General features: G+C 37.6%; 1 pseudogene; it reads left to right on the top strand.

Annotated features, from left to right (window-relative positions):
• The window catches only part of LOC136386229 (importin subunit alpha-1-like), a 60,746-nt pseudogene extending 56,239 nt beyond the window's left edge, over positions 1-4,507 (top strand).
• The last annotated feature ends 14,265 nt before the right edge of the window (positions 4,508-18,772 follow it).

Genomic DNA, 18,772 nt, shown 5'->3' with positions numbered 1-18,772 from the left:
CAAAAAGTTTGCAAATATGATGTATATATTTGCTCACTTATAGTTTGCATTGGGTGTGAGGGACAGGCTATAAGCAGGCAGGGTCCTTATAGCCTAAGGCTTACTTTTAAGACTAAACCTTTCCCACCCTTTTAATCCTAAAATCTTTTCAACACTAAGTTTTTCCCCACACCCTTAGCTGTTGCATGATGTGGGGTCGTGCACTCTTATGAGGAATCCCATTTATGCCTCAGATAAGTGACTTTGTATCAGAGACTTCCTTATATGTATATTGGCTTAAATGTTTTGATTTCTACACTATAAAATGGGGCAGACCAGGAGCTCTCTCACTCGGTTCCTGAAATTAGCATTGGAGAGGAGAAGCAGCCAAGATGGCAGAGTGCTGAAGAAGACAGTTTGTGCAGAGTTTTTGCAAAGAGAAGGAGATGGGGAACAGAGGAGAATAAGGCTGGTGAGGTAGGAACTTTTGATTCTAGGAAACTCGGATAATAAGTCAGTGGCTTTGGGAGCCCTGAATGGGAAAGGGAAGTGTTTTCCCACTGTGTGTATTTCTTGCCCGCTGGGTGCAAGCTGGGATTAAATGTAATGGCCCAGAAGTTCTTGGCTCCGTTGTTTCATTACAGTCTGTCTGAATCAAATGCGAATCTGCACGGGCCAGGCGGTTGTGATGGTGGCTGTGGCTACTGGATTTACACCATGTGTAACATCAAGGACGATTTTAAGACTGTATGGCCAGGGCTGCCATCATGGCCATTCACAAGCAGGTTCTCATTAGATTCGGACAGACAGTAATGAAACACTGGAGCCAAGAACTGCTGGGTCATTACTTTTAATCCCAGCTTGCACCAGATGGGCAAGTAAAAACACACACTGGGCTCCAAAACCCACTTATTCAGTGCTCATAAAGCTACTGACTTATCTGAGTTTCCTAGGATCAAAGTTTTCTAGCTCACTAGCCTTATTCACCTCTGTTACCCATCTCCTTCTCTCTGTACAAACTCTGCACAAACTGGCTTCTCCTTCAGCACTCTGCCATCTTGGCTGCTTCCCCTGGCCTCCTCCATGTGGCCTTTCTCTGCTCTCCTCCACCATGGGCTCCTCCTAGAATGTAATCACTCTTCTCCCAGAATGTGATCTCTCTTCCTTTTAAAACCTTTTGGCGCGAAAGCCCTCCCCCAACACATATTAACATAATCACGCCCATCCCAAGCAATCACCTGGGCGACAGGCTTCCATGTGGGCAGCGCCATCTTTAACAAAGTGAGCATAATATATTTTATCTGCCCAACAAAGACACATTAGATAAAAAAGCAAACACCAAAAAAGTAAAACAGAACTTAGGAATTGTGGCGGCAACAAAGCAGATTTTTTGAAAAAAACACACACTATGAAAGATGGAAGAGCTATAGAATTGATACTAGAGAAACTTGTTTCTCAATATCTTTTTTAGAAATAATGGCCAGGTAATTTAGACTAAGAAACCCTGAGGAATTAATCATTCACAAATGAAGCTCATCTATGTCCAAGGCTAAGTTGTCAACAGAAAGCTTTGTAGATAATCAAAGTTTCATTAAACAGTAACTGTAAATGTTTCCTATCTCTCACTTGGCAAATACATGGATATATTCCTTTTATTGTTTGATAATGTCACTTTTTTTGTGATAGAGTAAGTGTAAAGCCAGAAGCCAGCATCAAAGCAGCCAGTCCCATGCAGGTTCACATTGGATTCGGACAGTTGGTAAAGAAACAAAGGAGCCAAAAGCTGATGGGCTGTCATCTTTAATTCTAGCTTGCATTCGGTGGGCAAGCAAAAATCACACACTGGGCTCCAAAACCCATTCACATTCAGTGCTCACAAAGCTACTGACTTATCTGAGTTTCCTAGAATCAAAGGTTTCTAGCTCACCAGCCTTATTCTCCTCAGTTCCCCATCTCCTTCCTTATCCCAGATACAAACTCTACACAAACTGGCATCTCACTCAGCACTCCGCCATCTTGGCTGCTTTTCCTGGCCTCCTCCACGTGGCCTCCTTCCGCTGCTGGCTCTACTCTCTCTGTTCTCTCATGCTAATCTCAGGAACCAAGAGCGCAAGCTCCCGCTCCGTCCCTATTTTATAGTGTAGAAATCCAAACCCTTAATCCAATATACAAAATAGGAAAGTCTCTAATACAGTCACTTTTCTGAGGCATGATTGGATTGTACCACCCCACATCAAAATGGGTGGGAAAGGCTTAATCCCAAAACCAAGCCCCAGGCTACAAGGATTCTCAACACACATTAATATCACCTGGGCAACGGCCTCTTTAACAAAGTGAGCATAATACATTTTATCTGCCCAACAGTAAGGTAACACACACATTTTTTTTTAAAAAAAAAGCATTTCCATTTTTAAAAATCATCCTCAGTTTATTAAGAAAACATGACAAACTTAATTTTTAATTTAACCATTATTGAAGTTGAACATCTTTTAATGTTTTTTATTATATTTAGTCTTTCTTTTGTGAATGACTTCATATCCCTTTTCTGGTTTTGTTGTTGTTATTCACTTTAATTTTCAAAAAATTGATTTTCTAAGATCTTTGTATGTCGTGATTATATTAACCTATGTCTGTCATATATATATACTATGATATTTTACCTTGTGTATAAATGGAAGCATTTCTGACACTGTCTTCGGGCTCATCCATGGTGGATGTTTTCAGGGCAAACAAACCACAGCCTGTGTGCACCGCACCATGTCCTGTGAAAGCCTGAGCCGACTGGATAGATTTCACCCTTTGTTTGATAATCACGTCCACCAATGAGAAAGCTAATTCACCAGCTGCCCATCTTAACAGAGTGAAGAACAAAGGGAAAACATGGAAATGAGGCACCATGGAAAAGAAGTTAATGTGGAGCTGAGGAATGCTAAGAAGGACGACCAAATGCTCAAAAGGAGAAATGTCAGCTCATTTACTGATGATGCTACTTCTCCACTGCAAGGAAGAAACCCACAACAACCAGGGCACTGTAAATTGGTCTGTTGAGGACATGGCCAAAGGCATAAATAGCAACAAATTGGAAAGCCAGCTCCAAGATACTCAGGCTGCTAAGAAACTGCTTTCTAAGGAAAAATAGCTACCCTTAGACAACATGATCCAGGCTGGTTTGATTCCAAAATTTGTGTCCTTCTTGGGTAGAAGTGATTGTAGTGTCATTCAGTTTGAATTTGGTTAGGACCTCACTAACATTGCTTCTGGGACTACAGTCCAAAGCTGTAGTGGATGGAGGTGCTATCCTAGCATTTGCTTTTCTCTTGGCATCTCCCCATGCTCACATCATGAACAAACCGGTTTGACTCTAGGAAACATCACAGAGGTTGGTTTAGTTATCTGAGTCTTGGTTATTGTGTATAGTGCAGGAGACCCACTGTTGGTTTTTCTTTCGGTTCCTGGTATGTCATTTTTAGCATGTATTTACTTAGATAATGTTACTTGGACAGTTCCAAAACTTTGTTGCAATAAGAATCCTGTGTGCCTGATAAATGCTGTTGAACAGATTTTTCCTACTAGATGGTTTCCAATATCCTGATGATCCACAAGTGCCAGCAGACAGCTGCTGGATCATTTCCTACTTTACCAATTGTCCAAATGAATGGACTGTAGTGGTTATGAAAGCAGGAGTTGGACCTCAACTTGTAAGGCTACTAGGAGCTACTGATTTGCCTATGTGACTTCTGCACTAAAGTAATAGGAAATTATCTCGCTGGGACAGATGAATAAACTCAGTTTGTAATAGATTTGGGAGCATTTGCCATCCCAGCCTGCTAATGAACTCCAAAACTAGTATTTAGGAAGAAGTTACATGGACAATGTGAAACATCAGAGCTGGTCCTGGCTGCCAAGGCCAGATACAGCAAGTTGTGGGTCATGGATTAATCCCATTCCTCATTGCTAATCTCTCTAAGGCAGATGTTAAGACACAAAAGGAAGCTAGCTGTATGGGAAAAACCCAGAGGGAAGGAGGAAGGGAATCGGGGAGGGGGCAAAGGAGGTGTAATGGGGGCATGTTGTTCAGGAGTAAGGGTGTTATATTGAGTGGACACTTGAATCCATGTTAACATAATAAATTTTAAAAATTAATAAAAGAAAAGGAAGCTGTATGGTTTGCAACCAACTACACAAGTGATGAAACAGCTGAACAGATTGTATACCTCCTTCATTGTGGCACAGTAGAACCACTGATGGACCTCTCAATTGTGAAAGATACCAGAATTATTCTGATTACTCTGGATACCATTTCAAATACCTTTCAGGCTGCTGAGAAACTAGGTGAAACTAAGAAACTTAATAAAATGATTGAGGATTGTGGAGGTTTGGAAAAAAATGAAACTCTACAAAACCATGAAAATGAGCCTCTTAAAAAACTTCATTAAAATTTATTAAGAAGTATTTCTCTGTAGAGGAAGAAGATCAAAATGTTGTTCCAGAAACTCCCTCTGAAGGCTGGCACTCCTGGGACCTTTAACTTTCCAATTGTCCAGCTGAGGTAGAAAGTTGTTTGTTGTGTGCAATGTTTGATACAAGTTTGTCTTACCATTTCTCTAAGAACTCTTTTTAAAAAATGTGGTTTGTTATTGTAGCAGCTTTTACAACAAAACTATACTTGAAAAGTTCCAAACTGTACATATTGTGTGAAGCTTCTCTTCTCAATGAGTTTCTTATTTCTATGTGGAATTTCATACCTTTCAGTGTCCTTTAAATGAAGATTAAATTAAGGGGGAAAAAGGCATTTCCTTTATGGTCTTGTTTTGGATAATTGGGAATGGAAGCCTATTCTGTCTGTGCCCTCCTCTTATTCTATCCAGTCATTTACTATTTGTGTGCACATGGCTTCCCAGTTTGTTTTCACTTCTATCCACCAGCACCTGTATTTGTCTGAAAAATCCCCTCAGGCCACATAACGGCTTTGTCTGACATAAAGAGCCAGAAGTTCCTGGTAACTTCTGACTCCCAAGGCTCAGTCCTTAACTACTGAAGCTCGGCCAGCTGGTCACAGGCATATATACACTCCAGCTTCTTTGCTCTCTGGTTAAAGCAACTCTAGGTGAGATCTATGCTGTCCAGAGGATGGTAACTTTGACACTAATTCACAGTTACCTTCTGTGGAACTGGCTTGTTATATACACTTTTGGGGGGCCTTTCCCCCCTGCTCCATTTCTTCTTATCTACCATTTTTTCATTATTTGTTTGGTTGTTTTGTTTTTTTCCCCCCACTGGAAAGCTTCCTAATAAACAATTTTTATGCAAAGCTTCATCTTGGGGTCTGCTTTTGGAAAACCAAAATGAGAACTGGATGTATCCTTTTTATTTATTTATTTTTTTTAGGTAAAAGGAAGGCAGATAGTGAGGCAGACTCTCATATGTGCCCTGACCAGAATCTGCCCAGCAACCCCCGTCTGAGGCCAATGCTTGAATACCCAGATATTTTTAGTGCCTGAGGCTGATGTGCTCCAATGAAGCTATCTTAAGTGCCTAGGGCCGATGTTTGAACCAATCGAACCACTGGCTGTGGGAGAGGAATAGAGAGAGAAGGAGGAGAGGGTGGGGCAAAGAGCCAGATGGTCACCACTCCTGTGTGCCCTGACAAAAAATCAAAACTGGGATGTCCATACATTCCACTGGCCAGGGCCTGGATGTATCCTATAGGCTAACACTGTCTTAGCTACTAGGACGTATTGAGGACTAAGTCTTATTTCATTATATTTATCTCATTGTGGGTCAAAAAGAGCCACATGCTGAACCTGACAAGCTCAGGTAAAACCTGCTTGGAGCCTCAGAGATCTAAAGTAACCACACAAGATATTCGGAAATTAAAACTTACTAACTAAAATCAGTTCATGGTGGGTAGTCATGATCTAAGGAGGTATTTTTCTCTCACAAAGGTCAATGCTTAGCTTAATGAAACTTGTCTGTTGTCTTTTGCATCTACAATAACATATCTGATAACATGCCTTTGAAATGTAAGAGTAATCTTTTCCTGCCCCCAAGTTGGGGACAGGCATCCCACCAGTGCAGGAACCAAAAAAACCCCTCGTTATTATCTTGTTAATTAACTGTGAAGTATCTTATTCCTGCTTATGTAAAAGAAGTTTGAGTATATACATTTTTACTTTTTATCCAATCCCAGAGATATCCCTACTTTGCTTCTCCTACCTCCCTAATTTATCAGCAATCAATTTCATGTAACTCCCTTACATTTTCCCCTTTGATTCTGATGTATACTGTATTTTTCACTCTATAAGATGAACCTGACCATAAGATGCATCTAGGGTTTTAAGGAGGAAAATAAACAAATATTCTGAACCTAATGGTGTGTTAAAATATTTAATAAAATATACCACAATAATATTTCAACAATGTAAACTCAACATCAGTATTAACAACCATTAGCACTGTTATTAACAAATGAGAGGAGACTTTAATGTTCAAATACTCTTCTAGTGGTCCGGGAACCCCAGGAACTCATCATCGCTAGTGTCAGAATTTAAGAAGTTCATTTGCTTATAATCACTGGTATCACCTTCTTCGCTATTTTCATATATGATACCATCTTCAGTGCCATCTAAGGCATTGCTAATGCCACATTTTTTGAATGACCGTATCACAGTATCACAGTTTCATTCTTCACTGAATTTCATGATGTTTTCACCCATTCACAAACTTGAGTGATAGTGGGTCACTTCATTTGTCCAGTTGGTGTCAGAGCATGATAACCAGCAGCCATCCATTTGTTCCACTCTTCTTGCATAAATACTTTAAATGGTTTGTTGATGGAAACATTGAGAGGTTGCAACTGGTTGGTAAGACACCCAGGAATTACAGCTAGATGAGTCTTCACTTCTTTAAAGTTTTGTTTTGTGGTTTTGCTAATATGTACTCTAAACTGGTCAAGCACTAACAGGGCAGCAAGTGACATCAGCACTTCACACAGAGCTCCAGCAGCTGCACACAGCCCTCTACTGCTGCAGTGCGCCTCTCACGTCTGCCCTGGATGATGTCAGATGAATGCGCCCTCACAATATCATTCACCTTCCCTCCTGTGCTGCATGCAACTGTGGAAACCAGAACCAGGAGATCACTCAGCAGATGCCGGGGTTGTGCACGCCTCTGTGGTGGGTATGATTACTCTCCCACTGGTGCACACTTTACATATATTTACCAGCACAGCATTCTGTAGCAGCTAAAAAAAAAAAAACAAAACATTTACTTCATAAGACGCACGGGCATTTTCCCCTCTACTTTTTGGGGAAAAAGTGTGTCTTATGGAGCAAAAAATACAGTATATTAAGTGATAAAGCTGCCATTTTCTAGAGCACTTTCTCAGTCTGTTGAAATTGAGCTTCCCAGCAATTGTCAACAGTTTGGCTCAAATAAACTGACAAAAAAAATCTTACAAGTTTAGATATTTCTTATGTTGACATCATGATAATATCTTTTAGAAGCTATTTCTCCCTAATAGAGATATTTTCCCCTCATGGCCAATAATCTTGTGATTTTTATATTGATAAAAATGCAATGACTGATTACATGGATGACATGGAAAAAGTCATGGATGACTTTTTCTCCACTTAGGAAGGAGCCTTTACTGACTGGAACCATTTCTTTATCTTGAAAGCTTCCAGAACCACAGCTATCACCTTAAGAGTATGCCAGAGTGATAAAATAAGCCTTACAAATCCATTCTCTTTCAGTGAAAGATTATCATGGTTTTTACTAAGTCAGGTTATAAACAAACTCTAATTCATGCCCTAGATGTCTATATCTTTTATATGGAAAACAACACAACAGGAATATTTGAAGTGAAACTTGATAAATTAGTATGTTTGAATCTTGAAAATTCTCTTCCATAACATAAAAGGATCACAGAGAACAAAAATGATTTTAAAGTATTTTGACAAGCAAATATTCTCCTCTTCAAACTCTATTGTTATTCAGTAATTTTTTTAAACAAAATCATAACCTCAAGCAACTACTTACTTGCAAAATATTTGAGTCTGTCAGAATTTGATTTGTTCCAGCTTAACTGCACTTTGGACCTCTAGATTGTCTTTGCTCTCTGTTGCAGGTGAGCTATCTTGTCCTTCTCTGTCCGATTCTCCTCTATAGTATAAAACAGACCTTTGAAACTACCACTGGGCTTATTATTTTTTCCTATAGTTAACCTTACTGTCTTCTTTCTTTTTGCTTTGTACATGTCTTTAAGGATTTATTTTGAGGTTATTAAAAAAGATGGTTTATGCATTCACTCATTGAGCCTCACGTACAGCTTAACCTAGCTGTAGCTTACCAGACAAGAAAGGATTTTTTTTACTTATTCTTAATAGACAAATAATTAAAAAAAAAATAAACAAAAAGCCCTGGCCGGTTGGCTCAGCAGTAGAGTGTCGGCCTGGCGTGTGGAACTCCTGGGCTCAATTCCCAGTCAGGGCACACAGGAAAAGCACCCATCACCCTTCCCCCTCTCCTTCTTCTCTATCTCTCTTTTCCCCCCCTGCAGCCAAGGTTCCATTGGAGCAAAGTTGGCCCGGGTGCTGAGGATGGCTCCATGGCCTCTGCCTCAGGCACTAGAATGGCTCTGGTTGCAACAGAGCAATGCCCCAGATGGGCAGAGCATCGCCCCCTGGTGGGCATGCCAGGTGGATCCTGGTCGGGTGCATGCAGGAGTCTGTCTGACTGCCTCCCCACTTTTAACTTCGGAAAAATACACAAAAAAGCAACAAAACAACAACAACAAATAAACCCCAAAGCAACCGCTTACAGAACAAAGATCACTAGATCAGTATCTATACTTGTCAAGGGAAAGTTATAACACTATCAGTTACCTAGTATCTTTCCTTTGGTAATCCTCCTCTCCCCACCACCCCATGTGTCTTTTATTAATATATTCTGGCTACTCCACCTGTAGTCTTTGAACCAAGAGAATCTGGAAGTATCATTGGGAACCTGGTTAGAAATTCAGAATCTTTGGCTTTCCCCAGACTTACTGAATCAGGATCTGCATTTTAAGCCCAGTAGTTTCATATGTACACGAAAGTTTGAAAAGCACTGTAGAGAACAGACTACAGTGTTTATTGTTGTAATCAACTGCCTTTTTATTTATTTGGGTAATGTATTACAATTAAAGGATATAGTATTGGAATTGCTTTCTTTTTAAAATGGCATTAATTTAAGGTATATGTATGTATATATATATATATACCTTACTATACTATAGAGATAAAAAATACTATAGAGATAAAAAATATGTTAAAAATAATTCTGTCTGATACAAATTGGATAGATATTTTGCTTTACATCTTTGGAGCACAGAAAACAAAATTATCTTTTAAGCCAGAATCCAAAAAAAAAATTATCATCTTTCTAGTGCTTACATAGCACATTCCACAAAATAAAACTGAAAAACAAAGAATCTGTGTTACTGGCAAGGTTTGTCTGAGTTACAAAGATCTAAATTATTCAGACTATCTTGACATTTTTACACTGTAGAATATTTTCTATCCAAGAAAAAATATGTTATCTGTTATCTGGATAGATATGACCTTAAAGTGTGCAAGCTGTTTACTTGTAAGGTTAAGTAGTTGCTTCTCATACTGTTTTATAAAGTAAGAAGTGTCTCTCATAAAAACCAAATGTATACAAATACAAAATAGGCCTGTCCAGAAGAAACTGTTGTCAAATAAAACTTCCAAAGTTTTTTTGAGGCAACTTATTAAATAAAAACTGTTTTTGTTGTCTAAAATGTTAGAGGCTCCACCGAGGTTTCATACACCTTAAGATTAGTTCTTATTTTTACTGCAAATTTTAATAATTTGTTTTGTAAATGTTTATTATTTAATATTTTAAAAGGACACTATTTAGAGCCAAAATACAATAAAATATAAAATTATTTATTAAACTGAATATCATTAATTTTTATTACATTTTAAATTATATCAAATATATATTATATGAGTTTTTTCACAATCATACATATTTACAGAAAATCCCTATCGTTAATGAGTTTGTGTTGTTCTTTTTGTTGTATTTGCTTTAACTGCATTAATTTTGCATTATAGAATACCACTATGATATGTTGGGAGGTTGTCATTATCAGCTTTGATTTATCCTATTCTATACTCTGAAGCTTGGAGTGACCAGAATTGTTTTCATATACCATTAGCTGATACTCTTTCAACAAATATTTGGATGCCTATTATATGAAGAATGCAGATTTGATATCAGGAATGCAGTAATAAATAAAACATAGTCTCTAACTATAATAACTCATACTCTAATTGGAGATGATGGACAAATAACATTGCAATTGCTATTGAATACTAGAAACCTCGGATCATCAAAAGCAAATACGGAAGCACATGAGAGGGACACTGAACTTCTATGCATCAGGTCAACTTTTTCTTTCTTTATTCTCTGTGACACAATGTTAGGAGTAATCTCTCTTAAAAACTTGTATCTAGTTCAGACAGACTGTAAATTCATATAACCACTGTGTAAAGTGTTTGACCACAGTATCACAAATATTTTAAAATGACAGTTCCAATGATCTATTTTGAACCAATAGTTCCACATCTAGGAATTTCGTTAGACAACAAATGTGCAAAAGGCTCTACGTAGAATATTCACTTGGGTATTGCTTATGATGATGCACCGGTTACATGATGCTATGCTGCCTAGAAGATGATGCAGTAGAACATATTTAATGACAATGAAAAATATAAACAATATATTAAATGAAAAAAATACGAATGAAAATGAACATTATCTCATTTTTAAAAGAAAAGACAAGGACATATATTTTGTTGAAAATGTCAAACTGATAGTGACATCAGAGAAATGGCACCGTAAAGAGCGCTCCTGATACCTCTCCTCAAAATTTCAACAAGTTCTACAACCAGTGACAGAAAAATCTATCCTTGGAGCATCTGGAAGTCCCACACACTGAACACGAAGGTATCATCAAGCGAAAAATTGACTAAATATATAATCAACCCTGAAGGAAATAAGATGGAGAATGGAACCTCCGCCTTCCTCACTAACCTGAGCAAGGGCTGTTTTCACTTGGAACTGAGAGAGAGTGAGGGCTGGGAGTGCGAGGGAACTGGGCTGGGGCACAGACGTCCAAGCCGAGGAAAGACTGTGCCCACAGTGACTCAGCCCATGCAAGGCAATGCCGGCACCGGACCCTGGCAAAGGCTGGCGAGTGACGGCCTCCATTACCCCCATATCCTGGTCTGCGAGTGTGGATAGTGTGCGAGAGGTTCCTCCTAGCGCCCTGGGCATTGCTGGACAGAGGGGCAGGGTCAGAGGCCTTTGCGTGGGCTGCAACCAGAGTCTCGATGTGGTCCCTGCTTCCCCAGCAACAGCGTGTGGGGAGTGAGCAAAAGTGAAGTTCTCTATGCCCGAACTTCTCTGGGTGGGTGGGGCACCTCTGCCAGGCTAACAAAGCACATTCCCAGGGAAGAAAAAATACAGAAGTGCTAAGGGAAGGGGTACACAAGCAGCTTGCAGTCTGTCTCTGGAGCAGATCTGTGGATCCAGTTGCTGAAATGACCTTAACCCAGTCTGCTCACTTCCCAACTGACTTACGTGGCTCTAATTGACAAGGTCTCTCTCAGATCAGCGATCTAAGACAAGAGACGTGATATGTTTAGTGTCTTTTGCTATGCATGTAGGGCCGGGGGCAACTTCCTGTCAGCTGATACAGGGTGAAAAACACATTCCTAAGGAACAAACCTCAGAGAACACTGCAGAAGTTAGACAGAATAGGCTGTAGGCTTTTTAACAAGGAAGAAGCCTGCAGGAAACAATCCCACAGAACATTAAGGCAAATTTAACTAGATATACCTGGGTAACTAAACAGAAGTCAACATGCCCCCCTACCTGCTTAAGCTGGTGGCTCTGATTGGCAGAGCTTTCATACTCAGGGCTGTATGTTAAAAAGAGGGACTTGGCAGCTTTTAAGACCTCCTGTTCTGCAGGCAGCAACTAGGGCATCTTCTTCCCAGCTAAAACAGGTTACAAAGTGCAAAAAGCCTGGGGAGAGTGGTCCCACAGAGTGCTGAAGCATACTGGACACACCTGGAGGCTCATAGAAAGGCACCATGAGAGCAATTGGCTCCCAGCCCTGCCTGATTATGTTGGCGGCTCTGACTGACAGAGCCTTATGCAGAGCCCTGTGCTGAGTGGGGTTAGAGTGGGAACTTGCCAGCTCTTTGAGCCTCCTAATCTCCAGGCAGAGGCAGCAGCAACCTCATAGCTGGATCATCAGCTGCTAATTCAGGAAGGAGAGACTAGGAGAGAGGCTCTGGGAAAATGGACTTTCCCATTGTTGGAGCCTGCAAATGCTAACAAGTGCCAACTACCAACTAGACTGAAGCCTAGTATATGACATTGCCACAGAGACTCATCAAATGCAAATCTCTACCTAAGCATGCCACAGGAGCAGGGCCCGGGGTACAAAGCCACTGACCAAGAAGAGGAAGAGGAAAGAAAAAGGAAGAAGATAACCTCTCAATATCAAGAAAAATCCACAGACTTTATAACTTTTTCCATTTTTTTGTTTCTTTCATCTTCTTGTCTTTATTATTATTATTTTTTCTTCCACCTTGGTCCTTTTATTCTCTGCCTGTCTTATTCTTTTCTCTTCATCTTGAACTACATTACCCATAAGTGTTACATTTCTCATTTTTTTTCCTTTTCTTCTTCCTTTCTCTCTATGAAGGTTACACTCCAAAACCCTTAACTCTCCTTTTTTTTTCTTTTTTCTCTTTTGCTTTTTTCTCCCTCTCTCTTAGTTTCTTCTTTTCTCCTTTACTTTTCCTCTCATTCAATCCTCACTCATGAACAAATTATTTTATTTGGGACTCAAAACTTTTCTTTGGGTAATTTTGTGTGCTTTTTACTTTGCTTTTTAACTCATTAGCATTCCTCCTAACCCCAGCTCTCCATTCTATCTAGTTTTTGTTCCACTTAATGTAATAGAGTTTTTTTCTTTCTCTTGTTTCCCTCTTATCCCTTTCATTATATCTCTCAGTCGACCATCATTTACAAGAAAATCATTTTATTCTTGATCCAAATTTTTTCCTTTTTTGCATTTTGTGGGTCCCTATCTCCTTTTTTCCCCTTTATCACTTCTTCCCTACTCAGGTCCTCCATTATAAGTAGTTTTTGTTCCATTTAGCACAATATAATTCATAGTTTTTATGGTATTTTCTCAAAGAGGAAGAGAAAATAGGGAAAAAAAATAATTTTTTTTTTACTTTTTATTTTATTTTATTTTTTACTTTTTATTCTTTATTAATTCTCATTAATGTTATTAACAAAACCACCCTCAGATGCCATTAAGGAAAAGGAAATCGAATATCATGGATACAAAAGACAGAGATGTAGCACAGATAGATGAGGAAAAATCTATGGAGAAAAAATTTAATAGATTAGAAACCTTGGAGTTAAATGACAGAGAATTTAAAATAGAAATTCTAAAAATACTCAGAGATATTCAAGAAAACACAGTAAGGCAATTTAGGGAGCTCAAAAAACAACTCAAAGAATACAAAGAATATATTACCAAGGAAATTGAAGCTATGAAAACAAATCAAACTGAAATAAAAAACTCAATTCATGAACTGAAAAACGAGGTAACAAGCTTAGCTAATAGAACAGGCCAGATAGAAGAGAGGATTAGTGACATAGAAGACAAGCAACTTGAGGCACAGCAGAGAAAAAAAGAGAGAGACTCAAAAATTTAAAAAAATGAGAAAGCCTTACAGGAATTGTTTGACTCCAATTAAAAAGACTAACATAAGAATAATAGGTATATCAGAAGGAGAAGAGAGAGAAAACAGAATGGAGAACATATTCAAACAAATAATAGACGAGAACTTCCCAAGCCTGTGGAAAGAACTAAAGCCTCAAATTCAAGAAGCAAACAGAACAACAAGTTTTATTAACCCCAACAAACCTACTCCAAGGCACATCATAATAAAATTGGCACAAACCGACAAAGAAAAATTCTCAAGGCAGCCAGGGAAAAGAAGAATACAACATATAAAGAAAGGCCTATTAGATTATAATCAGATTTCTCAGCAGAAACTCTACAAGCTAGAAGAGTGTGGACCCCAATATTTAAAGTTCTGAAAGAGAGGAATTTCCAGCCAAGAATACTATACCCATCAAAGCTATCCTTCAAATACGAAGGAGAAATAAAAACATTCACAGATACAGAAAAGATGAGGAAATTTATCAGAAAACCCCTACTTCATGAAATACTAAAGGGGGTTTTACAACCAGATACAAAGAACAAAACAAAACAAAACCACAAGTAAACGCTTCACCAAGAACACAATAATACCAAATTTAAACTGTGACAACAAAAACAAAAAAAAAGGGGAGAGGATGGAGACTAACAGTAGCAAAGGACGTTGGAGTGAAGAAGCACTCATAAGATAGGGTACTACAATGAACATGGTAGGTACCCTTTTCATTACTTAATGGTAACCACCCCTGAAAAAACCACCACGGAAGCACATGACTAAAAAAAGGTAGTAACAGAGGAAAGAAGTATGGATTACAACCAAACAAATGATAGAAAAACAAAAGAGAAGAATCAAACAAGATAAAAAACTAACAGAAAGCAATTTATAAAATGGCAATAGGAACCCTCAAGTGTCAATAATTACACTAAATGTAAATGGATTAAATTCATCAATAAAAAGACACAGAGTAGCAGAATGCATTAAAAAGAAAATCCAACTTTATGCTGCTTACAAGAAACACATCTAAGCAACAAGGATAAAAACAAATTCAAAGCGAAAGGCTGGAAAACAATATTCCAAGCAAATAACATCCAAAAAAAAAGCAAGTGTAGCAATACTCATATCTAATAATGCTGACTACAAGACAGCAAAGTAATCAGAGACAAAAATGGTCATTTCATAATGATTAAGGGGACACTGAATCAAGAAAACATAACAATTCTTAATATATATGCACCAAACCAAGGAGCACCAAAATATATAAGACAGCTACTGATTGACCTAAAAACAAAAACTGACAAAAATACAATCATACTTGGAGACCTCAATACACCGCTGACGGCTCTAGATCATTCATTTAAACAGAAAATCAACAGAGAGATATTAGTCTTAAATGAAACTCTAGAGCAATTGGATATGATAGACATCTACAGGACATTTCATTCTAAAGCAACAGAGTATACATTTTTCTCTAGTGTACATGGAACATTCTCAAGAATTGACCATATATTGGGCCACAAAAACAGCATCAGCAAATTCAGAAAAACTGAAATTGTACCAAGCATATTTTCTGATCATAAAGCCTTTAAACTAGAATTCAACTGAAAAAAAGAGGTAAAAAACTCCCACAAAAATGTGGAAACTAAACAACATACTTTTAAAAAATGAGTGGGTCAAAGAAGAAATAAGCACAGAGATCAAAAGATACATACAGACAAATGAAAATGACAATACGACATATCAGAATCTCTGGAATGCAGCAAAAGCAGTAATAAGAGGGAAGTTGATATCACTTCAGGCCTATATGAACAAACAAGAGAGAGCCCAAGTAAACCACTTAACTTCACACCTTAAGAAACTAGAAAAGAAGAACAAAGACAACCCAAAACCAGCCGAAGAAAGGAGATAATAAAAGTCAGAGCAGAAATAAATGAAATAGAGAACAGAAAAACTATAGAAAAAATTAATAAAACAAGGAGCTGGTTCTTTGAAAAGATCAACAAAATTGACAAGCCCTTGGCAAGACTCACCAAAGAAAAAAGAGAAAGGACTCATATAAACAAAATCCAAAATGAAAGAGGAGAAGTCACCACAGACATCATAGATATACAACGAATTTTTGTAGAATACTATGAAAAACTATATGCCACCAAATTCAACAATCTAGAAGAAATGGATAAATTCCTAGAACAATACAACCTTCATAGACTAAGTCATGAAGAAGCAGAAACCCTAAACAGACCAATTAGCAGGGAGGAAATAGAATAAACTATTAAAAACCTCCCCCAAAATAAAAGTCTAGGCCCAGATGGCTATACTACTGAATTTTATCAAACATTCAAAGAAGACTTGGTTCCTATTCTACTCAGTCTTCCAAAAAATTGAAGAAGAAGCAATACACCCAAACACATTTTATGAGGCCAACATAACTGTCATACCGAAACCTGGCAAGCACGGCACAAAAAAAGAAAACTACAGACCAATATCTCTAATGAATACAGATGCTAAAATACTAAACAAAATATTAGCAAATCGAATACAACATCATATTAAAAAAATAATACATCATGATCAAGTGGGATTCATCCCAGAATCTCCAGGATGGTTCAACATATGTAAAACGGTTAACATAATACACCATATCAACAAAACAAAAAACAAAACCCACATGATTTTATCAATAGATGCAGAAAAGGCATTTGATAAAATACAACACAACTTTATGTTTAAAACACTCAACAAAATGGGTATAGAAGGAAAATATCTCAATATGATAAAGGCCATATATGATAAACCATCAGCTAACATCATATTAAATGGCATAAAACTGAGGACTTTCCACCCTAAATCAGGAACAATACAGGGTTGTCCACTCTCTCCACTCTTATTTAACGTGGTGCTAGAAGTTCTAGCCAGAGCAATTAGACAAGATAAAGAAATAAAAGGCATCCATATCGGAAAAGAAGAAGTAAAGGTGTTTCACTTTTTGCAGATGATATGATCTTATACATTGAAAACCCCAAAGACTCCACAAAAAGATTACTAGAAAAAATAAACCAATATAGTAAGGTTGCAGGATACAAAATTAATATACAAAAGTCCATAGCCTTTCTATATGCCAACAATGAAACATTAGAAAACGAACTCAAAATAGAATCCCCTTCACGATTGCAACAACAACAAAAAAAAAATATGTAGGAATAAACATAACAAAGAATGTAAAGGACATATATAATGAAAACTACAAAGCATTGTTAAGGGAAATCGAAAAAGGTACAATGAAATGGAAAAATATTCCTTGTTATTGGATAGGAAGAATAAATATAATCAAAATGACCATATTCCCTAAAGCGATTATACAAATTTAATGCAATTCCCATCAAAATTCCAGTATCACTTTTTAAAGAAATGGAACAAAAAATCATCAGATTTATATGGAACTATAAAAAACCTCAAATAGCCAAAGCAATCCTAAGGAAAAAGAACAAAGTTGGGGGCATTACAATACCTGATTTCAAATTATATTATAGAGCCACAACAATCAAAACAGCATGATATTGGCAGAAAAATAGACACTCAAACCAATGGAACAGAATAGAAAGTCCAGAAATAAAACCACATATATATGGTCAAATAATTTTCGATAAAGGGGCCAACAACACACAATGGAGAAAAGAAAGCCTCTTCAATAAATGGTGCTGGGAAAATTGGAAAGCCACATGCAAAAGAATAAAACTCGACTACAGTTTGTCCCCTTGTACTAAAATTAATTCAAAATGGATCAAAGACCTAAATATAAGACCTGAAACAATCAGGTACATAGAAGAAGACATAGGTTCTAAACTCATGGACTTTGGTTTTAAAGAGCATTTTATGAATTTGACTCCAAAGGCAAGAGAAGTGAGGCAAAGAGAAATGCATGAAACTACATCAGACTAAGAAGTTTTTGCTCAGCAAGAGAAACTGACAACAAAATAAACAGACAGCCATCTAAATGGGAAATGATATTTTCAAACGACAACTCAGATAAGGGCCTAATATCCAAAATATACAAAGAACTCATAAAACTCAACAACAAACAAATAATCCAATAAAAAAATGGGAAGAGGACATGAACAGACATTTCTCCCAGGAAGAAATACAAATGGCCAACAGATATATGAAAAGATGCTCATCTTCATTAGCTATTAGAGAAATGCAAATCAAAACTACAATTAGATACCACCTCACACCTGTTACATTAGCTATTATCAACAAGACAGGTAATAACAAGTGTTGGAGAGGCTGTGGAGAAAAAGGAACCCTCATCCACTGTTGGTGGGAATGTAAAGTAATACAACTATTATGGAAGAAAGTATGGTTGTTCCTCAAAAAAACTGAAAATGGAACTACCATATGACCCAGCAATCCCTCTACTGGGTATATACCCCCAAAACTCAGAGACATTGATAAGTAAAGACACATGTAGCCCCATGTTCATTGCAGTATTGTTCATAGTGTCCAAGACATGGAAACAACCAAAAAGCCCTTCAAAGATGACTGGATAAAGAAGATGTGGCACGTATACACTATGGAATACTACTCAGCCATAAGAAATGATTACATCGGATCATTACAACAAAATGGATGGATCTTGATAACATAATTCGGAGTGAAATAAGTAAATCAGAAAGAACTAAGAACTGCATGATTCCATACATTGGTGGGACATAAAAACGAGACTAAGAGACATGGACAAGATTGTGGTGGTTACAGGCGGTGGGGGAGTGGAAAGGGAGGGAGAGGGGGTAGGGGTACAAAGGAAATTATTAGATAGAAGGTGACGGAGGACAATCTGACTTTGGGTGATGGGTATGCAACACAATTGAATGACAAGATAACTTGGAGATGTTTTCTTTGAACATATGTACCCTTATTTATTAATGTAACCCCATTAAAATTTAAAAAAAATTCATAAAAAATATGTCAAAGTATGT

This window comes from Saccopteryx leptura, chromosome X (genome assembly GCF_036850995.1).
Source record: "Saccopteryx leptura isolate mSacLep1 chromosome X, mSacLep1_pri_phased_curated, whole genome shotgun sequence".
In the NCBI taxonomy this organism is placed as follows: domain Eukaryota; kingdom Metazoa; phylum Chordata; class Mammalia; order Chiroptera; family Emballonuridae; genus Saccopteryx; species Saccopteryx leptura.
The sequence above is the reverse complement of the archived record's forward strand: the minus strand, read 5'-3'. Positions and strand labels throughout refer to the sequence as shown.